The sequence below is a fragment of the Lygodium microphyllum genome, chromosome 23 (assembly GCF_053477565.2).
Source record: "Lygodium microphyllum isolate KBCC chromosome 23, Lygodium_microphyllum_v1.1.10, whole genome shotgun sequence".
NCBI classification, from domain to species: Eukaryota; Viridiplantae; Streptophyta; class Polypodiopsida; order Schizaeales; family Lygodiaceae; genus Lygodium; species Lygodium microphyllum.
Genome location: NC_141157.1, coordinates 88,915,888 through 88,942,633, shown reverse-complemented (window position 1 = coordinate 88,942,633; position 26,746 = coordinate 88,915,888). Strand labels below are relative to the sequence as shown.

The 26,746-nt window shown below is 41.8% G+C and overlaps 1 pseudogene; it reads right to left on the bottom strand.

Moving 5' to 3' along the window:
• Positions 1-159: 159 nt before the first annotated feature.
• LOC148016446 (uncharacterized) lies at positions 160-26,150 on the bottom strand (annotated as a pseudogene).
• Between the last annotated feature and the right edge of the window lie 596 nt (positions 26,151-26,746).

Here is a 26,746-nt window from a genome sequence, read left to right as displayed (position 1 = left end):
TCTCCTATTGCCTCCCTTTTATAGATTTTCTCTTCTACTCTCACATTGGGTTTTTTGCTTTTGGCCTCTCAAAAAAAAAGGCTATTTTATTATGTTTGGTTTTTAGAACGTTAAAGCTAAGTTTTCAAAGCTTAAGCTTAAATGGATAACCTTTAAAAGCTAAAATTCTTGATATGCCAGCAGGTCTTTTTGCCTACTCATCAAAGTCACCATCTTGCTGGTCATCTTCATCGTCATCCTGTCTATCAACTCACTACCTTCAGCATTCTCTTCCCAACCACAAGAGACCACATAGAAGTTGCTTCCTCTTCCTGTGAGTCTGCAGGTAAAGGAACACATGTACTAATCTCCTATGAGAATTCACCATTCGAAGACCCCTTCAATGAACCAACAGTTTCATTCATCGTAGACCCATTCACTGGATTGTGATTTAAATCACTCTTATTGTGTATCACTGTTGAGTTTCGGCTAGAGAGAGCAACCTGTATTCTTACATTTTCTTTTACATCAGAGCCATGGCATAGGGCAATAGTAGCCTCATCATGTATTACAGCTTCAATTTCACAGTTTATGCTCACTAAATCTGCCTTTATCTGAATTGGTGAGTCCGCTTTATTGGCACTCAAGGAAGCATTCCCATTAGTGGCTGCTTTTTTTTTCTAAGGGCATTGAAAAAATCACTTTTGTTTTGGGCTTGTACAAAAATCCATTTATCTTCTACAATATCTTTTAATCTCACTCCAGCTGCAACATCTAAAGCACTTGCTCCTAGTTGTCTTTGATCTTGTAAGTTTTTGCATTTACCCTGGCTTCTTGTTCCCATAGCATTTGTTACTTATGTGTTAGCATTTGCAACTCCATGTGAACTTACTTGAGAACCATTGCTCTGGTCAATTTTTGGGGTTTCTTAAACTGTTACACCATCTTTATTACACTTTTGAAATAGTAGCTTCCCTTGGGGAGTTTTGGGAGTACCTGGTCTACCACAGATCAGAGGTCAGTGAAAAGAATTCATCTAAATAAAGCTTGTCAACTGACTAGACTTGATGGAAATTTTCACCCCTGAATCAACTGGACACAAAGACTTGGATTTGTTCTTGTCTGCCAAACTCATTGTCTTAGGTAGAGTTGGAGTCACCGGAATCAACTATTGGGATTGCTTCAAGGCAAGCTCATCCAATCTTTGGGTTTCCACAGCTGGCTGAGGAGGTGTCCGAACTTTAGGAGGGTTCTAAGTCAAAGCCTCAGTCATGTTCAAGGTTGTCATAGGAGCTATAGGAACATGCACAGTAGAACAACTAACATCAGGCAGCCTGAGTTACTGGCAAGATGAATACTTGTTGTAGAGCTACTTCCAGGAACACTTCCATTGGAGGAAGGAGCCTCTGCAACAAGTGTTGAGCTCCAAATATCAATACTTCCAAGTCCCCCACTAGGAATTGGTGTAGTTGAGAGAGGTCCACTTAAACCCCCAAGCAATCTAGGTGATGAAGCTCAAGTCCACCCTAGAAGGCCCTTGTCTTGAAATATGATCCCATAGATTGTAAATATGCATTTAATTAAGGCAATCCCAAATCTTGAGCTATGACCCCTATAAAGACTTTACTCCTACGATAGGATGTGATCAACCATTGTGTACGATCTTTCTCTTGAGAGATCTCATTGTCACCTTAGAAATATTGGCAAACACAAACTCATAGTCCTCCCAAGTTCATGACAAGGAGCGTACTTCCATTGCTAATGTCTCATCAAGGAAGCCTAGGTCCAGCCATTCATAGCTCCTAGCTAGCATGGTGAATGTCACATCCAAGCATCTGATACATGTGACCAAGTCATCCCCCGTGTTCTCACAGCAAGATTAGAAGCCAAGGTAAGAATAGATCTCAGTTCATAAGAGGGTTTCAGGCTTGCATGGGAGATTGGGGTTTGGTTAGCTTAACCACTAATTCTTGTCTTTTGGGTTGTTTAATGGGGTGCCTATAGGTCACTTGTGTGATGGATTGGGCTCGCGGCTCAGTTGATATACTGCTCTCAGCAGGATGTGGAGTAGTTGAGGCACTGGAAGCACTAGGTTGACATGGCCCTAGGGCTAGCTAGTTGCAGCTTTGGTCGATAAACTCATTGAGGTTCTATGGATTTGGTGCTTTTTAAGTCAATGGATTTCTTATTCCTAGTTAGCTCACCACTTTATGGAGATGGGCACTGGAGGGCATGGATTGAGGGGCATGCGTGCTGCTCCTAGTCTTGGGCAACCAAATCCAGTTGTTGCCTTCATAGTAGCCTTGAGCACACAACAGATCTTTGGGTACCCATCATAGCTTGATTGTTCGTCTACTTGGGTAGCACCAACTTTGTCTCCTTGGCCTAGGATGTGATGTTTCATGGTTATGAGTTCATGTGGTCTGGCTTCTAGGCAACTTCTACAGGTGTCATTTGGGCACCCATTTGAGCTGATGTTGCTGCTCAGTGGTCTTGGATGTTTCTCCTTTGCATTGTGATTGGTTTGTCCTGGTAGGGTAGGACAAGTTATAACCCCCCTAGACATTGCATTAGGTTCCTCTACCGGCGCCATTGCAGGTTTTGATGGAGTTGTGTCGCCCTTGTTGAAAGCTGTCACTATCCAAACATTGCCAATGGCAAGGTGAATATACTATGAATCATAGTAAACATTGCAATGGCCTCTATAGGGTCGAGTGAGGTCAAAGTTTGTCAAAATTTGATGTTATGTTTCCATCCGATTTGTAGGTTTTTTTGTCCAATTTCAAGAATCGAGTGTTTGATTCTTGCTTTGTCCAACATTTGAGTGCGAGTACCTAATTTTAGGCATCTAAGTGTTTTGGATCATGTTCAAATAGCCATCCGAGTCAAATGGTTCAATTGGCAAGTTTGACTTGGATGAACGAGGTGTGTCGGAGTGGACAAGTGGTCCGAGTGTCCGAGTCCAAGATTGGGATTGTTCAAGTCATAGTAGGGTTGTTTGAGTTCAAGTGGCCTAGTCTAAGTTCAAGTTGGACTTTCTGAGTCAGAGTGGAACTTGTGACTCAGAATGTCCCAATGGTAGTGGGACTCGCACAACTATGGAATCTGTCCAAATGCAACGGCTGAGGATTTCAAAATGATAAAAATCTTCCCAAATCTCACGTGCATCTTGATCAATCTTCCATCCACAATACTAGAAGAAATTATCCAACATAAAGGCACACCAAAGCTTACTTATCGATCTTGAAGGCATCTTGGTGAAGATCACCAAGTAGAAATGCTATCCAGTCCTATAGCTTTCTCTCTCTGTCAAGCTTTCTCTTTCTCAACTCTAAAATGACAAATGAGCTCTCTCTTTGCCCTCTTGGCTTCTCAAACCCCTAGGTATTTAGTCTTCCACTCCCTTTCTTCTTTCTTTCCTCTCTCAATGCATTGAAACCCCTTTTTCTCCCTTTTTCACTCTGTTTACAGTAGTAGCTCTACTGTATATTTCTCTATTTTTCCTTGTTTTTTCCTTATCAAATCACAAACAAACATTTAAACTAATCCAATCTACTTACCTAAATCCAAAAAACTAGAAACCTTATTTGAAAAGGAGATCAAATACCTCATCAAACTCCCTCTCTCCCTACCTATTACCTCAAGCATCGGTTCGGGGAAAACCCTACTTCAATGCTTGATTCGGAGTATGCAAGCACTCAAAGCTTGAATCTGTTGGTCTTGGCAATTGAATCAAGATGTGGAGCTTTTGCTCGATTGCCAAGATCCATGGATTGCTTATTGTTTCAAGCATTTCAAGTCAAGTGCAATGTCTACCTCTCACATAGTTGTATGCGCTCTCACAACTACGAGTGTAGTGAGATTACCTCCATGCTCGATCGAGTGACCTCCTCCCTCAAGCACTCTAGTATCTCCACAATTCAACTGCAAGCTTCAAGCAAGCTCAATCCTCAAGCTTCAAGTTTCACACTCCATTTCCATACACGTGAGTTAAGAGAAGAGAAGAGAAGAAGATGGAGAGCTTCTCCACCACAGTCCCTCACCCTCACACACTCACTTCCTCTCTCAAGCACAAGCACAAGCATAAGCAAGTAAGAGCAAGAAGAAGAAGAAGAAGAAGAAGAAGAAGACGAGAGCTACTTTTGGCCACACACAAAAACAAGCTTCTTCATTCACTTTTTTCCTTTTATACAAAACCCAAACCTAATCCCCTTTGGGTACCCATCCCTTTTTTACATGCCCGGTTATTTAAGCCTAGGTTCTCTTTTCATATTCCCTTCCTATTTGCATTGTGCCTTCATCCATGCTTGTCTACATTTAGAAATTGCACATGAGGGAGCTTGGCACTCTTTTACAAGGATTTGTGTGTTTTTTTATATTTAAAATGTGCATTTTCTCTTTTACACTTGCCCTGAACTTTTAAGGTTGTCCTTGCTCTTTTTGCATTTTTCCCTCTTATTTCTTAAGCCACGGGATAACCGACTTTTCCATTTTTCCCTGCATCTTTTAAATTTTCCTTTTACTTTCTTTTCACTAGGATTAAGACTTATCTAAAGCTCAAATGTTTGAGGTCGTGCTCTTTCTTGTATGCTTTGAGTTTTGAGGTATCTATTTTAGCCTAGCTCACACTTTCTCAATTTCTCTCTTTCTCTCTATCTCTATCTCTCACTCTCTATCTTCCTTCTCTCTCTCTCTCTTCTTTCCTCTTGTCTCTTCCCCTCTCTCCATCTCTCTCACTCTCTAGATTGTCTCTCTCTTCTTCTCTCTTGTCTCTCCCTCTCTCTCTATATCTTATCTCTTGCTCTTTCTCTCTATCTTCTTTCTTTCCCTCTCTCTCTCTCTCTCCCCCTCTCCCTATGTCTTTTCCTCTCTATCTTCTTTCTCTCTTCCTCTTTCTATCTCTCTCCCTCTTTATCTATATATATTTTCTAATCCATCTCACCCTCACTTCATGTCCATCCCCTTATTCTTTCTAGCCCCACTCCTTGGCTCTCAATCTATCTCTTCATTCTCTCTCTCTCTCTCTCTCTCTCTCTCTCTCTCTCTCTCTCTCTCTCTCTCTCTCTCTCTCTCTCTCTCTCTCTCTCTCTCTCTCTCTCTCTCTCTCTCTCTCTCTCTCTCTCTCTCTCTTATTATCTTCTTCCTCTACTTCTCTCCCTCTCCCTCTCCCTCTCTCTTTTTTCTTCTCTTTCTCTACTTCTCTTGCTCTATCTTCCATTCTTCCTCTTCCTCCCTACTTTTCTTTTCTTCATTTCTTCCTCCGTTTCTTTCCCCCTACCTCTCTCTTCTCCCTAGCATGCTACCAAAAACAAGACTAGCTCATTATGCCTCAACCTAACACTTATATAGTATTATATAAATGCTAGTGATCTTTCATTCCTCCTCTTCATCGTTGCTTGCATGCACTCTCTCACACTTCCAATTATGCCTATGACACAATTATTTATCAAATTTCTATTGGGATTATGGAGTTTGGGATGCCACGGGGAGCATTGGATTGGAGAGGGGGAAGTCATGATGCTTATGAGGGGGTGGCAACATAATTACACAACTACTGATTTGACTATTTCTTTTAAAAAATATTTGAAAGATTTTAATCCTTATAACTTTTCCCTCAAAATCCACATTCAAGTGTGGGTGTAGAATATTACATCCTCTCCCCTTAGAGGAATCAATATATCCTCGTCGCAAAGGTAGGAGGTAAGTTGGATTATATGACTTGTGGATTAAAGTCCATTACACTTCGGATTCATTACTTTGATCATGCACCACTAGACTTAGCCTCTTAAGTATTCAAAATTTTAGAAAACCCTCTGATCATGCTCTTATACTACATAAGGATCTATCTAAATTCGGGTTCCTAATTCTAAGCTAGGGTCACCTGCTACCATTAGCTTATCTAGAGTCAATCTTTTAGCCACTACATTTTCAAGTTAACTCAAATTGAAGTAGATCAATACTACACTTGGTTAATAGTGAGTAAGAAATGATGGGGAGTGGTACATGTCCATCCCTCTACCCATAGGATATAGTCTCAACTTTGGTCCCCTAAAATGGCATTGATCAAGATCTAAGACAACACACTAGGTAGTCAAGAATTTGGCATTTTCCTACTTCTAGTTCCTTGAAGGAAAACCCTCAGCTCACTAAGACTACCCATCTTTAGGATGGACCCGTTGGGGATCCCACTCTCTCACATTTGTCAAGGGTAATTTTTAGTTATCTAACTATCCTAATACATTTATGTTTGATATGGAAAGACAAATTTCTTAATTAACTATCAAACATTGATTTATTAACATAAATTAATTCATAACATAAAGATAGTATCAAACATTCCTTTGAAAATAGCTACAAAACAAGAATATTTATTCTATACATTCTCTAAGGCATAATGCAATCTTGGCATTCCGTTCCTCAACCCAGGGCTCTATCCAAATCTCTTAGCACACAATCCACCAATCCACTCATATCTAGCATCAAGGCTTTCCAGAAATTCCATTCAAAGCTTGTAGGGGTTAGGTTGGTTCTTGATAGACCAAAGGGATGTATGGTCACCTTGGTACCCTTATTGCCTCCTTAGCCTAACATCCTTGCTACCAAGAGACCTCTTGGATCCAGGGCTGGGGTCCTAGCCTCCTACGTGATCAAACTAGCCCCTTGGTGAAAGGCTCTTGCCACTAACCTAGGGGAAGGTCTATGCATAACCATAATTCCATGAATGAGAGAACAATAACTTTTGTGCAAAAACATAATCAAGAAATTAGCCGATCATTATCTACAAGAAAAACATTCGTTTTCCACAATATTAAGACAAACATTTACTTTGAATACCTCATAAGAATCAATCAACTTATCTCGATTAGGAAAACCATCTCTTTTCCAAAAAATCAACCTTTTCTTAAAATGAAAAAATCAAAAAATCAAAAACCATGTCCTTTGGATACTTTGCAAAAGAAGATACAATTTGTAGTTATCCTTACTTAGAATGCAATCACATAAGATTCCTCTTCAAGTAAATCATGCTATTCAAGTCGTTCATGCTACTCTTGTTATAGTATTCTAATCTTTTCTTTCACCAAATTATTGCTGATATTTACCTACTAGATCATATATCCTTTTTAATAAAGTCTAACTTTATAAGAGGCACCTGGAAGGGTTGCAATGATGCAAGTGGAATGGACACATCATAGTTGCATTGAGTGTTATGTATTTGAGGTGTTCCTCTTGGGAGCCATCATGCATCTCAAGATCCTTGGCTCTTTCTTTATCCTTGACAATATTTGTGCTTATCTTCAGCTCCAAGGTTTGAGGTGATGCTCCTTCTTATATGATTAGAGTTTCGAGGTACCTACAAGATTGGTTTAGCTAAAACTTCCTCAAATTCTCTCTTTCCCTCTATCTCTATTTCTTTCTCACTCCCTATCTTCCTTGTCTCTCTCTTTTCTCTCCAACCCTCTCTCTCTATCTCTTATCTCTACTTCTTTCTCTTTATCTTCTTTATTTCTCTCTCTCTCTCTATGTGTGTGTGTGTGTGTGTGTGTGTGTGTGTGTGTGTGTGTGTGTGTGTGTGTGTGTGTGTGTGTGTGTGTGTGTGTGTGTGTGTGTGTGTGTGTGTGTGTGTGTGTGTGTGTGTGTGTGTGTGTGTGTGTGTGTGTGTGTGTGTGTGTGTGTGTGTGTGTGTGTGTGTGTGTGTGTGTGTGTGGTCCTCTCCATCTCCATCTATCTATCTTTTCTCATTCCTCTCTTAATTTGCCTCACTTCTTGTCTATACCCTTATTCTTTCTCTCCTCACTCCTTGGCTCTCTCTCTCTCTCTCTCTCTCTCTCTCTCTCTCTCTCTCTCTCTCTCTCTCTCTCTCTCTCTCTCTCTCTCTCTCTCTCTCTCTCTCTCTCTCTCTCTCTCTCTCTCTCTCTCGTACCTCTATGTTCTTTTCTTCTCTTCCTCTATCTTCCATTCTTCCTCTTACTTCCTACTTGTCTTTTGTTCTTCTCTTCCTCTACTTCTCTCCCTACCTCTCTCTTCTCCCTACCATGTTGCCAAAAACAAGATTAGCCTATTAGGACTTAATATAAGTCATGTATAGCCTTATATAAGGATACTAATGTTTCATTCCTCCTCATCATTGTCGCTTGCATGCACTCTCTCTCACTCGCAATGATGCTTCTATGGTAGTACTTTGTCATTTCATTTCTATGGTGATTAGTGAGTTTGGGATGCCATTAAGGTAATGTTTGATTTGAGAGGAGAAAGTAGTGTGATTACAAGGGTTGGCGGGTTGTTCAAATAATCCAACAGCATAATTGCTCGCTCCTATCACATAGGAGTGAGGTCAAAAATAGGGTATTCCCTCTATCCCTCAGAAGGTCATGGAAATTGGCACCAAGGCAAGAAAGACCCAAGAAGGGCGAATGCTAAGCATTCAAAGATAGGAACTCCACCTTAGCAAATTTCCAGAGCTCTCACCTTCATTGTTGTTTGTGCTTGTAAATCTAGAATCACTGTCTATGAAAGGAATGTATAATCCAAGCTCACAAAAGAAATTTGAATAATGAATCAAGTTGAATTCATGGAGGACGCGCCAAGCTACCCCCAACTGGTCACCAACCCTAGCCAAAGGGGTTCTAAATAACCGTGATGGGAACGTGGACCAAACCCACCATAAGAGGCCTCTTTGTGGGTTGGTTTGAATGTAGGAGGACGCTTGGATGCTAGGGGGGCTCTGGTTGTAGATTCCTTGTCTCTAGGTCCTACTCAAACAATCTATGTGACTCAAGATAGATTCTTGAGGCCCTGTTACTAGTACAAGGGCGAAAACTTGGAGGAAATAAGATCCATCCTCATAGATTGCGGAAATCTACCTTTTTGGACAAAATTTATATCTCAATTAAGATGCTAATATAAAGTCTACTTCCAAGGAACCTGTCTGAAGAACTGATTTTGTATCAGTGCCATAAGTTATGTGAACGAACCCAATTCTCTAAAATGCTTAATTAAGGAAGTTGATTTTAGATGTCACACATAAATGCGATGGGACCTAATTAGATAAGTAAAGAATGCCTATTGAGGAAACTGGGTGGACGGAACCCCCGACAGGTCTGTCCTATGGAAGGGTGGTCCCAGAAGACTAGGAGGCTTCTCACAAGGTTCTACAGTCATATGATCCTTAGGTGCTATTAGGTTAGATCCCGATTCATGCGATTTTAGGGGACCGGAATGGGACTATGCCCTATAGGTAGGGAGGTTGAGAGGTGCATTTGATGGGAAAGGTGAGAATGTGAAAGTCGATGGAGAAATTCGGATCAAATCCATGGAAGATTATTTTACTACTGCTAGAACTGTCCTAGCCAACCAAGCCATGATAGCTTAGCTAAAATTAATTGGCAAAGCTCGACTCTGGTGGAAGCACTAGTGCCAAGATCAAGGCATTCCTAAAAATACCATTACTTGGGATTTGTTGAAAGAATCTATAAGAGGAATATATTTACCTCTATCTTATCACACCCAAAAGATGAATGAGTTCTTTAATTTGAAGCAAATGGGACTGACCATGGAAGCATATTACTCCAAGTTTGTTTCACTTCTTAAGTATGCACTCCCCATGGATATTGTTCAACAAGTGTCTAAGTTTTGCAATGGGCTAAATTCTCCTCTGAACACTTGTTTGGAATCAATGCACCCAATAGACCTCCAAGATGCTTTGATTCGAGTTGCTCCTATTGTGTGGGAAGTACAATTAAATCCTAACAATAATAATTTTGGGAGCTACAATAACCAAAACAAAGGAGGATTCAAAGGTCAAGAAAAAAGAGCCCAATGCCAATTTTACCAAGGTCAAAAGAAAAATACAAAATCCAATGTAGTTGGAAATTTTGTTCCTACCCAGGGAAACATGAATAGTCTTAGGTGCTTTCACTGTAATGAGCCAGGACATTTCAGGGGAGATCATTGGTGGAAACCATTGCCAAGGCCAATTTCAAGGTGAAGGCAAAGCTGCCCAAGGCCATGGTCAAGTAGCTATGGCAAGAGAAAGAACGTCAAATATTACCCTAAAATAGACTAATAAGAAGGAAGACCCTACTATGGAAGAAGATATTGAAAGAGCAATTGTTTATGATTCATTCCACACGAAGGGTCCAAATCATCAATATTCAGTAATACAGACACTAGCTAGTCACCAAGGTAAATCATTTAAAGTTTTGATTGACTGTGGAAGTACACACTCATTTATTTCACCCAAGTGTACTAAGAAGTTAGGAATGGATACAATAAATGCATCAAAACTGCTTGTGGAATTAGCAAATGGAAAGGAAGTACTTTCTACACAGTAAACTGCCAAGGTAGAGTTTAACCTAGGAGAAAACCTTTCAAGTATGAGGTTCAGATTAATGAACTTAGGAGCTTATGAATGTTTACTAGGAATGGATTGGTTGATTCCCAATGATACTCATATCCATTGTGAAAAATTACAAGTCACATTTCAAGATTTGAACGGTGAACTAGCAACACCATGTGAAACAAGGAAACCTAAAGTTTAATTAGCAAAAGCTTCTCAAATTGTGAAAGGCTTGAAGAAAGGATTACATGTTTACTTGATCAAGCTTAATAAGGTAAATCAACCTGGTCAGTAGACAGAAGAAGTATCATCTTGGTTTAAAAGAGTATGTCGACATATTTTGTGAAGAGCTAATGAGCTACCTCTGGAAAGAGAAGTCCAAACTCGTTCCAAGAGTAGCTCTAGTGGCAAAGAGACCTTACAAAATGTCTATTCCTGAAGCCATCAAACTAAAAGAACAACTCAAAGAACTGCTAGAACAAGGGTATATTTGGCCAAGTAGTTCACCATGGGGAGTCCCACTATTATTCCAAAAAGACAAAAGATGGAACTCTCCATCTTTGTATTGACTACCAAGGGCTAAACTAGATAACAGTTAAAAAATGAGTACCTAATCCCGAGGATAGACGAGCTTCTTGATCGTCTACAAGGAGCAAGGATCTTTTCTGAGATCGATCTTCAGTCAGGATATTATCAGACCAGAGTCAAGAATGAAGATATTCCAAAGACTGCTTTCAACACAAGATACGGTCATTTTGAATTCATCGTGATGTTATTTGGGTACAAATGCCCAGCTACCTTCAATAGGTTAATGCAAGACATTTTTCAGAACTCATCTTGATGACTTTGTTTTGGGATTCTTTAATGACGTCCTAACTTATTCTAATGAGGAAGAAGATCATGAACCACATCTTCGTATTGTCCTAGAGACAATGAGAACACACAAGTTGTATGCCAAGAAAATGAAGTATGCCTTCAACACAATATTAGTGAGTTTGGGAATCTTCCAATTTCCATTTTTTGATTACTAAAAAGGTGGCACCCGGATAACATGCCCATAAGTTTCTCAAAACCATATGATATGACCTATCATTGGAAAGTGCTTGAAAAATGGAATCTATTGAGCTATAGAGTGCTCCATTTGGAGTTATAGTGTTCAAGTTATGACAAATCCAAAGATTTGACCACGTGCCCCAAACTTATGGGAAACTCCCATATTCCCCAATATGGTGTTCTTCTTCAAAAGGAAGATTGAGTACTTGAGATTCATAGTGTCTGCTAAAGGTATATCAGTAGATCCTGTCAAGGTCAAAGATGTTCAAGATTGGCCACCCGAACCACTATCAAGGAAGTGAGAAGTTTTCTAGGTCTGGGCAGAATGGTATAGGATATTCATCAGAAACTATGCCCAAATTGCAACACCTCTTATAGACCTACTCAAAAAGTAAGTTGCCATTATCTAAACGCCAATTGAACAGTCTAGTTTTGAGCAACTAAATCATAGTTTGGTAAGTGCTCCTATTTTAAGGATACTTGACTTAAGCAAGGAATTTGAAGTTGTCACAGATGCCATCTCTCTTGCATTGGGATGCATACTAATGCAGGAAGGTCATCCTATAGATTACTCTTCGAGAAAATTGAAAACCCATGAAAAGAGATATGCTACTCTCATGACCTAGAGTTGTTAGCTATGATTCATGCTCTCAAATTATGGAGACATTACTTGCTTGGAAATAAGTTTTCCTTAGTCATGGATCATAAAGGTCTTAAGTGGATTTTTACTCAGCCTGATCTTAATATGAGGCAATGACAGTGGATCAAAATTCTGTAGGAGTATGACTTTGAAATTAAGTTCAGACCTGGTAAAGAAAATGTAGTAGCAAATGCCCTTAGCCATAAGGCATTCCTTAATGCTCTTATCACTAAAGACCATCTAGGGCAAAAACTCTGGCTACAATGGTATCAATGCCAACTAATCCTATCATCGAGTTGACCAAGGATGAAGCAAATAAGAACCCAGACTATCAACAATTTCTTTGGGAAGCTCAGAATAAGGAACAAGATTCCAAACTCAAGACTAAGTATCAAGAGTTCTCTACATATGAAGACAAAGGACTTGTTTATTTCAAAATGAGACTATGCATTCCTTCAAGTCAGACTCTCAAGAGAGAAGGATACTTTGGGAAGCACATGACTCTCCATTTTCAGGACACCGCAGTATGCAAAAACTCTAAATGTTGTTAGGAAAATCTAATACTGGCAAAGACTCAAGGGCGATGTACTGTGTGTCACTGAATGTCTAAATTGCCAAAGGGTAAAATCTGAACGTGTCAAGTTACCAAGAAAACTCCATCCACTTGACATTCCCCAGATGAAATGGGAGTTTATTAGCAAGGACTTTGTAGTTGGGTTACCTTCTATACAAGGAGGATATAACTCAATAATGGTGATAGTAGACATGCTAACAAAGGTTGAGAGGTCCCTCATCATATTTTAACAAAAACCAATTACAAAGCTTCATATATTGTAAGAATTTTTGTAAAATATATTTTTAGGTTACATGGGTTACCTAAACGAATCATCAGTGATCGTGATTCTCTTTTCACATCACATTTCTAGAAGAGTTTATTTGAAGCCATTGGAACCCAGCTTTGTTTCAGCACTGCTTATCATCCACAAACTAATGGGCAAACAGAATGAGTTAATCAAGTAATTGAGGATATTCTCCGTGATTGCACCAAGGAACCTAAAAGGTGGATTCAGTATCTACCCTTAGTGGACTTTGCTTATAATGCGTCCTATCATCGAAGTATTCAGATGACTCCATTTCAGGCACTATATGGTCAAGATTGCCGTATGCCACTTAATTTTTTCAATCCTACTCTAAGGATAGAAGCTTCAAGAAAAATGTTAGAAGAAATGGATGATCAAATCAAGATTATCAAATAGGATATTCAAGCTACTAAAAAGGACTGACAAAAGATGTATGATAATCTAAAAAGGCAAGAATGAATCTTCAAAGAGGGATATATGGTTTTCACCTATGTTTATCCAAAAAAGAGTTATTTTTCTTTAGGAGAATTTAAGAAGCTAAGTCCAAGATATTGTGGACCCTATAAGGTTCTCAAGTGCTTAGGACCAAGCGCTTACAAGATACAACTCCCCAAGAATATAAAAATCCATAATGTATGTCATATTAGCATATTGAAAACATACCTAGCTAACTCTAACCATATCCTTGATGATCAACAAGTTGTAATACCTAACCAAGGAGTCCTTAAGCTATAACCTGACAGAGTAATTGGTGTAAGAGAGAGAAAATTGAGGAGTAGAACCCTTAGAGAATACCTTATCTAGTGGAAGAATTATCCTGAAGAAGATGCTACATGGATAGATGAAAATGTTCTTTATCAACGATACCCATGATTTCCCTCGAGATGAGGACATCTCAATTTCTCTAAGGGGAGGAGGATGTAATACTTCCATGAAATTAAAAATCAGTTGGTTAATTTGAAAGTTAGTTAGTCAATTAATAAGTTAGTAAGATTACTAACTAAAGACTAACTAAAGTAAAAACTCACTAACGCTAATAAATAACAATTTTTATTTTTATTTTAAATAATAGTTAAATCGATGATCATAACCCAACCATTTTTTTAGATTGACAAGGACAGTAGCCACGTATCACGAAAGTCACAACATGAACGAGAATTATGAGTCATATTAGTCACTAGTGTTAATGTGTATAGTATGGATGGTCCAAAAATATTAGATTTTAGGACAAAACTATCATATTTTAGATATTTTAGATATTTTAGATATGATTTATTATAAATATCCTAAAAAGATATGGAAATTTCTAGAACATGATATTATGTAAAAAAAAAGTGAGTGATTTTTTCAGCTGGTTTTGAAGATTTAATGTAAAAAAAAGATTGGCAAAATCGTGTGCATCACAATCGAAGTTTACAAGTAATAAATAGCACTTCAAACAGGGAGAAGGAGAAGGAGCGATCAAAAACATTTCTAATCAAGTGTCTTGATGTTTTACCCCCCTTTCGGAGCCAACGAAACCATCAAATTTGTGATTTGAGCATCAAATTGCATCTTAGAAGTTTCAGATTGCTAATTTTTCCAAGATCCCCTCCACAAAGAGCTCTTCTTCTCAGCCACCACAACCCTTCTTCTCTTATTTATCTATAAATATGGGACATGGGGAGTAGTTTAGAGAAGCACAAGGAGACCCCGAGAGGCTATGAGAAAGAGGTAGAGAGAGGAAGGTAGAAGGATACCCCCCCAAGAGAGTGTGAGAAGGATCTTGAGAGAGTGAGAGAGACAGAGACAGAGACACACAGAGAGAGAGAGAGAGAGAGAGAGAAAGAGGAGTTATCCCAAGAGGCTGCGAGAGAGAGAGTTAGCTCGATCCCCCTTGTCTTGGTCTTCGACTAAGCCATCTTCTCTTATGCGCTCTCATCTCAAATTTATTATGCCTTCCCTTTCTCTGGAACACACACACGGATGATGGCTCCAAAGCGATGAGTTGGAAGGACCATGGGAACCACTACAACTGGTCAAGGAATAGGTATTGCGAGAGATACGAGAGTGCTCGAGGTTGTGAGAGTTGCCACTACCAACAATCGAACATCGGGTGTGGACAACACAATTGTAGTGGGAGCTCATGCTCAACCGCCAAGACCCACGGACCGCTCATTGCTTCAAGCACTTCAAGCCGAATGCTAATGGCTACCTCTCACATAGCCTATGCGCTCTCATGCCTACCGGGTGTAGTGAGCTTACCTACATGCCAATCAAGTTGCCTCCTCTCCCGCACACTCCGGTAGCTCCATGATCCAAGTGCAAGCTTCAAGCAAGCTCGATCCTCCCGCTCCAAGCTCCAAGCTCCATTTTCGTGAGCAAGATAAGAGAAGAGAAGAGAAGAGAAGAAGAGAGGAGAAGATGGAGAGCTTCTCCACCCCACGGTCCCTCACCGTCACACACTCACTCCCTCACACTCTCTCACTCCCTCTCTCAAGCACAAGCTCAAGCAAGCAAGAACAAGAAGAAGAAGAAGAAGAGGAGAGCTACTTTTGGCCACACACAAGAATGAGCTTCTCATTCACTTTTCAACTTTATATACAAAACCCTAAATCCCTTTTGGGCGGTCATCCCCTTTTCCCCTTTTTTACATGGCCGGTCGTAGCCTAGGCCCTTTTTCCCATTGTCCTTCTATCTTCCTAGCTTCCTTTCCACCGCCCGTTTACATTTACAAATTGCACGGGTGAGAGCCCGGCGCTCCTTGAATTAAACCATGATGCGCTTGCACTCTTTTACAAAAGTTTTGACTTACGCTTTTCCTTGTGCGCCTTTCTTCCTTATTTAGCACTCTTCTCCTTGTGCGTCTTTGTCTTCCGTTTCTCTTTGCCTTGACCTTTTTCTTTGTCTTCTACTTTAGCTTTTTCGGATTTTCCACCTTCGTTCATTTGAGGGTTAACATTACCCCCCTCCTAGACGAGTGCCAGTCCCATCGCACTCACCGTCGTAGGTAGCAAGCGTTAGCATGCACTGAAGATGTGGGTGGCAAGGACATCTGTGGTTGCCATGGCGGAGTGTTGGTAGTGGTAGGGAGGAAGGTCGTTGGGGGCACGTTGGTGGGTTAAGTGGTAGGTGGTAGGGCTGTTCTTTGGGGGGGTTGCACTGATGGAGTACAAGTGGCAGTTTGTTGGGGATTTTGTACATGATAATTCTTGGCAGGCTTACAAGGTAATAAGGATAGGAATTCAGAGTTGAGTGTTGATGAAGAGCAAACGACACCTTCGTTGGAGTCTTCAATACTTGCAATTGAAAACCTCTCATAGGTGGTTTTTCCCTAGGGGTAGTGCTAGTCTTCTTTATCGTGCACAAGACATAGTTTAATTAGTTTGGGAGACAGGTCGAACTCTAAGCAACGAACTCTAAGCAAGCTAAGAATATTGTCATGCACTTGAGGACCCAAACTGTGTATATACTTTGGTGCAGATATTATGTGAGTGCTCGTGCATACTTAGATATTACGTAGGTAGAAGACCGCGGGCTTGTTTCTCAGAACGACGTGTGGATGAAGCAAAGTCATCCATGGTGGGAAGAAGTACACGTGAAGGTGTGTGCGACATCCTGTGCATTGTGATTGCACGATGTAACATAATAGAACACAGGGATACTGCACTATCGGTAGCTAGTAGACAGTGGACCTGTGCGATGAGGGCAATGTACTTTTCATGGCCATTCTTGCAGTGCTTACCACAATTGATTGCAATGGTATTCAGGCAAAGTGCAAGAGGGAATTGTGTGAATGGGTTAGGGTGACAGGTCTAACCATAGGCGAGACAAGCTCCCTAGGTTTGTCATGTACTTGATGTGCCCTGAATTATTGTGGGTGATGCTAGGGGGATAGGGGACTAGGGACGGAGCCAGCCGACCAAGGTCACTGGACGCATCTAATTTGAGGACCCCTAGGTGCGGTGTTGTGATCGTGGGTGTTTCTTATCTTTTCGTTCTTTTGTTTTCTTTTCTTTTCTTTTTTTTTCTGTTTTCTTTTTTGTTTCTTTTTCTTATGCCTTTTTTCTTTCTTTCTACCTCTTTTTTTTTTTTTGACGTGCCTGAGTACAACCATTGCAATATGTTGAGGTTATCAACCTTTCAATGGGTTGGGAAATGTCAAGCTCCGAAGGCTCAGGAAATGGATATGACAATGATGATTGTGCCCTAGCCTTGTTGTTAGAGAAGCTGTTGTTGCGATGTTGGTACGATTGAGGTAACAACCGTCATGAGCTCACCACTATAGAGCTTGACCCAAGAAGAGAGCCTAGCCCATGACTATGCTTTGGTTCATGTGATGTGGGCACTCGCAAGGGTGATTTTTCGTGTTTGACAGCGTGGCTTTGTTGCGGTTCTTTGTGCGGTTGGTGGTCTTGCAGTGACTTGGGCATTAAACATGTTTGCACGAAGACCTATGTCATCCTACATCCACTTGTCACTTCATGAGAGTATATGCAAGTCGCATGCGTCAAGTATAACGAACAAATGCAATCATGTCAAGATATAACTTTTCAAAATGCTATGATGCTGATTGCAATGCCTATTCCAATGCTTGTTAAAGACGCGGCATATACTAACGATAGGTAAAGGAAGTGTGTACAAGTGGGGAGCCTGCCCCTTTAATCATCAAAAGACAAAAAGTTATGGGAGGATGGCTTGTTAAGCTACTTGTATATCATAGGGGTTACTCGATTTGCACAAGGCAGGGTGAGTCCGGGTGGTTAGGCGTCTAAAGCTCTATTGGTGAGGGGCTCTTGTGAGGTTGGGTAGGGAAGATGTCGGCTAGGACCTAAATGGTGTAGTCTCTGGCCATGACCGTTTCCAAGATGCTTTTGAACAATGCATCGAATTCTTCCTTATCTTGAGCTGCCCTTTCATCCTTTGAGCACCTAGTGCCCGAGCGCCTATTGGGGGCTTGCACAACCAATGTTGCCACACCTTGTGTGCTTCTTTGAGCTTCTACTTCCCTGACCTAGGGATTCTTCAGCCTACATCCAGGGCGGTGTCGCTTGGGACCTTGTTTCTTTGCATACCTTTTGAGGGTAGGCATGTAGCGCACCGACGGAGGGGCGTGTGCTAGATGTTCCATTGACAGCAGAGAGAGTCTTTGCAAGCCAACTACCCTAGGTGCTCCATGTCTTCCTTGTAGGGGGCCTACAAGATGAGAACCAAGGATTAGGCCTTGATACAGGATAAAACCATTCGCATGTAAAGGATTATAGTGTGGGTTATCAAGCGCATATGACGAGAAGGGGAGGGGTGAGGCATGCAGTGCTTGTTGTAGAGGGATGGCCCCCATGATGATGTTCATTTAGCCTCCAACCATTAGCAGATCTTGGCTCATGCTAACTTACGTAGACTGGTGGTCATGGATTGGGGTAGGGCTCATCCTCGGAAGGATAGACCGAAAAGGGAAAAAGGTGTATAGAAAGGGACTGCACCCTGTCTACACTATCAGAGATGTTGGTCAGCGCTTCCTATGGTGGTAATGAGGGGTGCATGCCCTCCGCCCGGAGGTGGAAATGGTCACACAACTTCTAAATATGTGGCGAGAGGAGGACTTGACAAGCTTAGCCTGTTGACCCCAACTCTTCTCTCTACGCTTGACTATTATTGCTTGTATGTGTTGATAGTGTCTATACAAGGTTACAAAAGTCATTGTGTATTTACATACATATCCATGAATCCATGTCACTTCATGAGGATAAAAGCTAATTGTAGAACTCTGGATTGTATTGGAGTGTGGTACACGCATCCAGTACTCATGGTAGCTTACTCAATACCGATAGATATTTTGCAACATCGAGTAGCATGGAACCTTGTCCGAGTCTACTGGCAACATGTAACTCCTCCTCAGTGAGAACCTTATCAAACAGAGAGTTCTCTTGGCTAGGTTCAGCTAAGTCCGTACCCCGAATGGTAGTCAACACTCAAAGGGAAGTTGGTGCCACATAGGTTGGGTCTCTTTGAGACCGCCATTTGACCAATCGCTTCTCTGAGACTGTCATGATCTGGGGTCCTAGTTCGGCCATTGCAATGCGGTATTCACACCAACGCTGTTCAAATTGACTTGGCCCTCTGATAGTCACTTTATTTGCTCTATCTCTAAGAGATTTGGTTGGCAGAGCGCATCATTGAATGTGACAGTTAAGCGCAGTTCGTTGGCTTCCTCGCCAGAGATGAGTTGCATGCGTTCATACAGGAGCGTGTTATAGTGCTCGTCAAGATGTTCTTGCTCTTCCCAAGATAAGGGAAATGGCAAGTATTCTTCGAGCTACTCTTTAGGGAATGCACGCATGTTTGCCAGGACATAGACACGTGCAAACACTTTGAGCTTAGCATCCAACTCAGTTAAGCACTCTGTGACACTTCTATGTTCAACGAGGGCTTGCTCGGTTGCTATCTCATGCAAGGTTCTAGGAGTTTGCTTGGGCTTTAGCGTAGCTGGGGGCTCAGGCCTAGACACACAAGTTTGGCCAATGCTAGGATTTCTTATGCTCTTGGGGTTTCCATGTTTCTCTTGACGCTTCGTTATTGCGTCATGGTTCTCCTTGGATGTGACTAGTATAGGTTTGTCACCCTGTTGTGACAACATTATATCCACTCTTGATTGGTCAATGCAAGTTCTATTGTCGGTGGATTGAGTGTTGTAAGCAGCCATTGATGGTAACGACTGCTTTGATTTTTCAGAGCACACGGATGTGTCCAAGGTTTCACCGCTATTAGGAGAGGCATCAATGGGTTCATTGGTGGATGGACTCGATCCTTTATTCATTAGCTCTCCAGTGCTCTTCATCTCAATGTTCTTGGGATCCACAACCACTTGCAACTGTTGTTGTTTTCGTTGTTTTCTCCTCTTTTTCTTGGTCAGTGAAGGTGCATCTCTCAACGACTCAGGTTCTAGACTAGGTCAACCGTTGATGTGCTTGGTTGGGCCTCAGCATTTCCTTTCTCTAGTATGTCCTCATGGGACATAGCCGTGGCTTGCATGAATAGCCTCGCTAGGTTGTGAGGGTACAACTGTCTCCCTTTTGGGAGAGTCTATCTCTTCAGCCAATTCCCATGTGTTTAACTCCTCCAACCTAGGCTTTAGGCACTTTGGAAGTGCTGGAGTTGTCAAGGAAGTTGGTTGCGACACCTCCTTCACAGGTAAACTGCTAAGGACATGTTCCGCAAGGGGCATTGTCACAATCAAGGACTGTGACTGATGTGATCCCTAATTGGAAGTAGTAGTGGCTAGTCCAGTGGGCTAGCTACTCTTGGTGGATTGCGGTGTCAAGTCCCTAGGGCGATTGGAAGCGGTCGCTTCTTTTGTTGCCCTTTGAGCATTCATCTATGTAGATCGAGCATGAGTTGATCTAGTCACATTGGGTTGCACAGGCATATCCTTGGGCCGAGAGCTATGGCTAGTGTCATGTCCCCCCTCTTGGATATTTGGAAGCTTTGATAGAGATAGAGATTGGGAATGAGCATTCGCCATTGACAACCGTTGTTGTGCTTCCTGTGTCAGTTTATGTAGGAGATCTAGGACTCTTAGGTGGACTTGGCACTGGCTGAATGATTTGCTCGAGGCTATTAGACGATTGTGCTATTTGCTTTGTTGAGCGATCAGCCTTGCCATGAGCAATGTTGTGCCTATGATGCCTGTTATCCTCTTGGAAAATCAAAGGCTCTTTGGGCACTAATGGCTTTTTTGCAGCTCAATGGCTACATATGATATCTGCTTATTAAGCATGCTAGGCTGAGGCTCTTTCTTTCGAACACTCATGTCTGGTTTCTTGCCTTGAGACCTAGAGTTTCTCTTAGATTTCCTCCTGTGCTTCGTCGCTTTTGATGCAATGTTGCCTTCAGCTAGAGATGGTTTAGCAAGGGATTTTGGTATCCAAATCCTTCGATTACCTGCATAATACCCTTGAGCACGTAGCAACGCTTTGGATATCCATTGCGGCATTGTGCTGACCCTCCATCGATGCCTTTGCCTATAAGGCTTGGGCTTCTTTTGGGGTCTTCTACAATATTTGTAAGTCCAAAGCCCGTCCTTGGCATTGTCTCTTAACCTTCTTGTTTCAAGCATGGCCTCACTCACTAATTCTCGTTGTTCGACCTGTGCTTGTATCAACTCTTCCAACAAGTCCTTGCTCTCGTTAGTAGGCTTGACTGTTATGTCAGCACCTTCCTTGCCTTTCCCTCGAGGTTCGATGAGGTCACCCTTGCTAAAGGTTGTGACTATCCTCACACCCGGTAGTGTCAGGTGTATCCTCTGTGCTACATAGTCAGCCTCACATTTGGTCGCCCTTTTGAAGGGTCTTCCCAAGAGGGTTTCCTTACCATATTTAGCACTATTTGGAGGAACATGAAATAGGATAGGCAAGCTTTCAGTTTCAATTTTTGCAAGGATATTGCACTTCCCTATGAGTGCTTGTGGAGGTCCCCCATAAGGGCTAAGAGTTGCATTAGTTGATGTCAGCTCTGGTTGGCCTAGTAGGGTCCATGCCTCATAGGTCAAGACATTAAAATCTGCTCCTTTATCAATTAGAGCATCGATAGCATGCTCTCTTTTCGCGGTGAGTTTGACCCTAAGATAAGCATGTGGTACTATGTCTTCATCTTCTGGGTCTTGGCTTGTAAATTTAAGCCTTTTGACAAATGCCCTTGAGTCCCCAACTGCACGACCAGATGTGGATTTTCCACTGATGTCTTGGCTCGTCAGTGCAGTGCTATTCAAGGAGCATCTATTGTCAGGACTGTCATATCTAGTCATTCTCGCTATTGTAGCTTGATGTTGTTGCTTTCCGCTTTGACTAGATGCAATCTGAATGCAACACGTATGTGTTTTTGCAATGTGGCCTTTTTACCCTTGTTGGCTAGATTGGCCCATTGAGGTTCTAGGGTCTCTGTTTCTCTCGATTCGGGTATGGGCTTTTGGTTGCTCTTTTGTCAGTGAGAATCCATGTTCGTGTAGAGCCATTACTACACTACGGTCTAATTTGAAGGACCTTCCACGGCGCGTGTTTTCTCTCCAACCTACTTAGGGGAGGTGCGAAGGGGACCCCCCTCTGTGGGGGTTCGGGGGGGCAGTTCCCCCTGACCCGAAGGGCCATTACGATAAACACCATGCGCCATTTGGAGGACCGTTTAGCCAAATTTTGAACTACTTGCTCTAAGTTTCAACCCAGTGATGGATCTGTGATGTGTCTACTTAGCCTTTGGGGTCCATTTTCGGGGTTTAGATGCGTCAAAATTTGTGTTCTAGATACATGTTCGATTTTGACAATTTTTTGTCTGATTCTCAGATGTCCGATTTTTAGGAGTCTGATTATCAGAATCAAACGTCCAATTTTGGGTTGGTCTAATCTACCTAATGGTCCAATTTTGGTCACGTCTGATTCTTGCAGTGGTCCGATTCTAGGAATCGGATCGGATAGGGTGGTCCGATTCTAGTAGTTGGATGGTCCGACTCTGGGAGTCGGATCAAAAAAGTGGTCCGATTTTTACTCTAGGACCAATGGTCCGATTTTGACACGTGGTCTGATCCTGGGTGGTCCGACTCTAGGTGGTTTATCTAAGTGAGTTCCTTCAGTTATTATTGAATACAATCCTCAATTTATGGTCACTCAGTGTGCATGTCGCTTCTCGTGCACTTGTGCTCAATCAGGATTTCAATTTCCTTAAGTGCATTCGATTGCGAAAATTCAAGGTGAGTGCAGCAAACAATCTCAAAGCATCTTACGCACTCTCGCTTTGTTTTGGGCCTGATAGGCTTGTTGGTCAATTTTCTGGCCGCCTTGACAAGGTTCAAGGTTTTTCTAATATGTTGCCTTGTTTGTTTTTGGCCAATCAATTTTTAACTGCTCAGCGCTTTGCATCTAGGTCTCTGGGTCTCGTTGCTGCCTACTTCAAGCTACTAAGTGGCTGCTCCCTATGATTTCGTCTATTCTGTGTGCCAGAATCAAGTTATGAGTGTCAGAAGGACTTTTGACAGTTTGCGCTACTGAGCTCTAGCCAGGTTGTAGGGTCCGAGTGGGTCACTCGAAGAGGCCGAGGTACATGGGCCAAGGTCCAAATTCATAACTCGAATAGGGTAGACTCAGACGGGCCAAGGCAGAGCCTCAAACAAAGTCGCTCGGATAGGTTGGCTCGGATGGGCCGAATGGTCAATTCAAACGAGGTCACTCGGACGGGCTGAGGCACTTGGACCGAAGGCCGAATATGACACGTGGCCGAGGGCCGAATCCTATGGCTCGAACGGGGCCGAGGGCTGAATTAGTCGATGGTCCAAATGGTCGACTCGGACGGGCTGAGTAGGTCTGGGCCGAGGGTCGATTAGGGTTTCGAGCCGAGTGGGCCGAACGAAAGAGGGCCGAGGGCCGATTTTGGGACTCAGCCTAGAAGCGACCGCTTGGACTCGCCGAACGCGGTCCGACGACGTTAGCGAGAGGTCGATTTTGCTCGATTCTTGCGATTTAATCAATCATAGGAAGCATAAACCTCCAGATCCTATCTAACGGGACCAGCAAACTGAACCAAAATGTAGTGGGAGCTCACGCTCAACCGCCAAGACCCACGGACCGCTTATTGCTTCAAGCGTTTCAAGCCGAATGCTAATGGCTACCTCTCACATAGCCTACGTGCTCTCATGCCTACTGAGTGTAGTGAGCTTACCTTCATGCCGATCGAGTTGCCTCCTCTCCCGCACACTCCGATAGCTCCACGATCCAAGTGCAAGCTTCAAGCAAGCTCAATCCTCCCGCTCCAAGCTCCAAGCTCCATTGCCGCGAGCAAGATAAGAGAAGAGAAGAGAAGAGAAGAAGAGAGGAGAAGATGGAGAGCTTCTCCACCCCACGGTCCCTCACCCTCACACGCTCACTCCCTCACACTCTCACACTCTCTCTCTCAAGCACAAGCTCAAGCAAGCAAGAACAAGAAGAAGAAGAAGAGGAGGAGAGCTACTTTTGGCCACACACAAGAATGAGCTTCTCATTCACTTTTCAACTTTATATACAAAACCCTGAATCCCTTTTGGGCGATCATCCCCTTTTTTACATGGTCAGCTATAGCCTAGGCCCTTTTTTCCATTGTCCTTCTATCTTCCTAACTTTCTTTCCACCGCCCATCTACATTTACAAATTGCACGGGTGAGAGCCCGACGCTCCTTGAATTAAACCATGATGCGCTTGCACTCTTTTACAAAAGTTTTGACTTGCATTTTTCCTTGTGCGCCTTTCTCCCTTATTTAGGACTCTTCTCCTTATGCGTCTTTGTCTTCCATTTCTCTTTGCCTTGGCCTTTGTCTTTGTCTTCTGCTTTAGCTTTTCCATATTTTCTACCTTCGTTCGTTTGAGGGTTAACAACAATCACAAGCAAAGATGAAATTTCCAATGTCCTTGTGCCAAGCCAAGTTATTCACTACTAGGTTATTATTTTTCCACATAAAATAATAAGGTTTATGGCAAAATTTTACATAAAATATTGGCTTTCATATTTTTCATTTACACGAATTGACAATTTTATCTAGAAAGTATACTAGTACACGTATAAACAATTAATCGCTATGATTTATAGTTAGATTAATTGAGATTCAAAATTGTGGAATCATGATGAAACTAGTTATAAGAGGTTACTGCATATATAACTTTATTGAGCACTTGAGATTAGTAAAATAACTCGATATAATTATTGTCAAACGTGACAAGGTTAAGTATTGACTAATGCTTAAAAAGTGAAACTCTATTAAAAGGATCTGTAATTCATCTCGTTAATATTGGCACAATGTATTTCTTTAAGGAATTTTGCTTATGTTTGATAAGATAGCCCAAACGGGAAATTCATGCCTTGCTTAACATGTTGTAAGAGATATATCCAACACTTCTTTATGGGGAAGAGAATTCTCATTAGAATGTAAGGTTACCTTAGGATAAGGTCTACCTTGGCTATGTGAAGCTGTGAGCTACACAATGGTGTGATTGTCATTGCATCATTTGATATACATTTGAAAGGATTGTTTGTGTTTGCTAGAAACTAAATCTCTAATTGAAATTATTGACAAACTGGATAAAAAGAAGGTTCGCGCTAGGCTATCCCCAAACTAGCTATGAGACCCTAAGCCAAGGGGTTCATGGTTATCACTTCGAGAGGCTTAGAGCAACTCCATCAGTGAAAGGTCTATCTGTAGGGATAGTCTCGAGCAGTAGGAAATGTGGGTGTAAATCTTGCATTGTTCCTAGAATTTGACGAGCCCCTTTTTGTGACCCAGGATGGGATACTGAAACCCTAAATGCTAGTTACAAGGGTGGAATCTTGGTGGGCAAAATACCCTCATGAAATTTTGTGTATCTTTCACAGGGTTGAAAAGATGGAAATTTGAATAAGCTTCCAATATAATAAAGAAATTTGTCTTATGCAAGGATTGTTTGAATTGTATGAATGTTCGTGAGATAAATTACATGAAGGAACATGTGATTTAACGTACTAATTAAGGAAGCTGGTTGTATATGTTCCAATAAATGTGTTGTATATAATTAAAAAACTAAAGATGATTCCATCATCAAAGGAAAGCGGGTGGTCATAACCACCGACCAGTCCATCCAATGGTAGGGTGGTCTCGATTACTAGGAGCTTTTTTAAATCAATGATAGAAATAGGAAGACGACCAACTAATTGTTAGGTAGAACCAACTTGCATTGTTTTAGGGGCCCAAAATGGGATTTTTCCTTATGGGAAGGAGGATTGATGTACTGCACTCCCCTCCATCTCCCGTTCTCTTTGAACCAAGTGCAATGGCAAGTCCGCTTTAGATCGAGTAATCATGTAGAAGTGGAAACTTGAATTACTGACATTAGCTGGCTATTAGGAGACTCGTCTGATTTTAGAAACCCAAAAATTCATGTCGATCCTAATGGATTCCGATCGGAACACTTCCTTTGCGAATGTAGACTCAGTGGGGTCTAAGTGGCAAACCCCGTGATATTCCAAGGGAGCGCCAAGTGACATCATTTGGAAAACTTACTGATGGACTACAAAAAGGTGCACCTTGGAATAAGCCTGGCAAACACCTCACAGTAGGCTGCATGCCCTGAAGTCCCAAGTCCTTCATTGTAACATCAATCATGATGTTCACAAAGGAACCTCCATCTATCAATGCATCTGCAATGAAGTAACCCTCTATCCATATGGCAATCTCGAGAGTGCTAAGGTGTAGGAAGGTGTTGGCCCCCATGTCCACTTCTTTCACAAGCTCTAAAGCTTTGTTGGCTTTTGACATAGATATGGGGTTGGCAATCCTCAATCCACATCTTCTTGTCATAATGAATTTCAATGTTTTGATGCAACTAGAAGATAGCCTCAAGAAGTAACGGCATTCCTACTTTCTCTCCCACTAGAGGTACATCCATATATTCTATCTCCTGAATCCCTGATCCTACTTCTTGGACTATGTCTATATCCTTCTATGGTACTAGAGTGCTCTATACTATATTGTCATGTACTGTGATAAATTAGGGCATTGGCGGAAGCTTAAATTTTATAGTTTTGATAGGGGGATGAGTTTTTATTGGAACAAATGGTTCTCTTTTCTTGGCACGAGTACTTGTGGTAACATCCAGTTCCACCAAATTGGATGCACGTTCTTGATTAACAGTGGCATTAGCTTGGGGCATGACAAGGTTAGAGTCTTTAGTAGTGTGGCCTTCACCTTTGCATCTACCATAGAGACTTGTAATCGATAATGGATCTTCTAGAGTTTGGATAGTTTGGAGAGATATGACCATTTTCTCTACATTTATAACATTCCACTTTGAATCTCTGACCATTGTTTTCCTCTATAGCTTTGAGAGAAAAACCTCATTAGATCTAAATTAG